Source organism: Onychomys torridus, chromosome 4, assembly GCF_903995425.1.
Source record: "Onychomys torridus chromosome 4, mOncTor1.1, whole genome shotgun sequence".
Classification (NCBI taxonomy): Eukaryota; Metazoa; Chordata; class Mammalia; order Rodentia; family Cricetidae; genus Onychomys; species Onychomys torridus.
In genome coordinates this window covers 103,913,073-103,915,291 of record NC_050446.1, presented here as the reverse complement: position 1 = coordinate 103,915,291, position 2,219 = coordinate 103,913,073, and the positions used below count along the sequence as shown (strand labels likewise).

General features: G+C 47.3%; 1 pseudogene; it reads right to left on the bottom strand.

Annotated features, from left to right (window-relative positions):
• Positions 1–420: 420 nt before the first annotated feature.
• Positions 421–1,466, bottom strand: LOC118581885 (annotated as a pseudogene).
• Between the last annotated feature and the right edge of the window lie 753 nt (positions 1,467–2,219).

Below are 2,219 nucleotides of genomic sequence, written 5' to 3'. Positions count from 1 at the left end.
ACCCTTTTACATCAATCACCAATCAAGAATCACCATAGGCCAATCTGCTGGGGGCATTTTCTCAGTTGAGGCTTCCTCTTCTCAGATGACTCTAGCTTGTGTCAAGTTGACACACAAAAAAAATAGAAACAAACAAAAACAAACAAACAAACAAAACCCCCCAGCAACTTAGTTATCTCATCTGTAAAATAAGGCCTAAAAGAGAACTTCATTTTTTTCCTTGTGGGTGCAGTGAACTTTATTGATGGTATTTAAGAGACTAGGGCTCCCTAAGCCCCTCCTGTTATTCTAGGGGTCTGATATGGAAACTGTAAGGGGGATGCTCAGTGTCAGGGGCTGAGCTGGGACAAGGACTCCGCAGCCACCAAAGGCATCTCTCTTGTTCTCATGTCCTTGCTGGGGCGGGTGGTCCAGTGCTCCTTACTCCTTGGAGGCCATGTATACCACGAGGTCCACCACCCTGTTGCTGTAGCCATGTTCACTGTCATACCAGGAAATGAACTTTACAGAGTTGTCACTGAGAGCAATGCCAGCCCCAGAATGAAACGTGGAAGAGTGGGCATCACTGTTAAAGTCACAGGAGCCAACCTGGTCCTTGGTGTAGCCCAGGATGTCCTTCAGTGAGCCCTCTGATGCCTACATCACCACTTTCTTGATGTCATCATACATGTCAGTTTTCTCCAGGCAGCGTGCCCGATCCACAATGGACACACTGGGGATAAGAACATGGAAAGCCATACCAGTGAGCTTCCCATTCAGCTCTGGGATGACTTCGCCCACAGCCTTGGCAGCACCATCGGATGCAGGGATGATGTTATGGGCAGTCCCAGAGCCATGATGCCACAGCTTCCCAGAGGGACCATCCACAGTCTTCTGAGTGGTAGTGATGGTGTGGACTCCACATGAGTCCTTCCAAAATGCCAAAGTTGTCATGGATGACCCTGGCAGAGGCAGGAGTGGTGGTGGGGGCGGGTGGTAAGCAGTTAGTGATGTAGGAAGCATTGCTGACAATCTTGAGTGAGTTGTCATACTTCTCATGGTTCACACCCATCACAAACATGGGGGCATCAGCAGAAGGGACAGAGATGATGACCCTTTTGGCCTCACCTTTCAAGTTGGGACCCAGCCTTCTCCATGGTGGTGAAGACACCAGTGGACTCCACAGCATACTCAGCATCAGCATCACCCTGATGTTAGAAGGATCTTGCTCCTGGAAGATGGAGATGGCCTTCCCATTGATGACAAGCTTCCCATTCTCAGCCTTGATTGTACCTTTGAACTTGCCATGGGAAGAGTCACACTGGAATGTGTGGACCATGTAGTTGAGGTCAATGAAGGGGTCACTGATGGCAACAATTTCCATGTTTCCAGACATGATGGCAGTTTGGGTAACCAGGCACCCTATATAGTCAAATCTGCTCACTCTGCTTCACCATTGAGTCTTGGGGACGAGGCTGGTACTTCATGAGAAGATATGGCTGTCTCTGGAACAGAGAGAATCAGAAAGCCTAGAAGAGAACTTCTTTTAAAAAGGACTTTATTTATTAATCATTTCATGCATCCATGTTTATGGTATGTGCATGTGTGGGCATGTGTGTGCCACGGTGTGAGTGTAGATGTCAGAGGACAACTTTTAGGAGTCAGTTCCTCATTTCATGTGGTTCCCCAGTGTAAAATTCAGATTGTCAGGCTTGTAGGCAAGTTATGTTACCTTCTTAGTCATCTTGATGGCCTAACAATCAAATTTTTAACCCCACAGGACCACCATGGGAGTAAAATTGTCCTTTGGTATAACATGAATATAGAAAAAGCTGAAATAGGCCTTATGTGGCGGAAGGCAGAGGACAGAGCATCATGGGAAGTGGCCAGTGACAAGGAACGTGAATGGGAGGGTATGACAGAGGAATCATAGATTATGTGTAGTCTCCTGAAGAAATGGCATGAGGCAAGTAGGGTAATGAACAGACTCAAGTCTGTCTGAACGCTAGCTCCCTGTGTGACCATCAGCTGATACCTGTCTGGGTTTCAGTGTCCTCCTAGGAAATGCCAGCTCCAGTGGGGAAGCCTTTTAGAGTTTTCATATTCCCCTGACATGTACTCACAAACCTTAGAATGCTTGACTGGGGAAACTCGATCTACCTGTCCAAGAACCCTTGTTCTCATCTTCATGACTAGAACGTGGATAGCAAAGAACAGATATCCAGTTCCTGAATGGGACA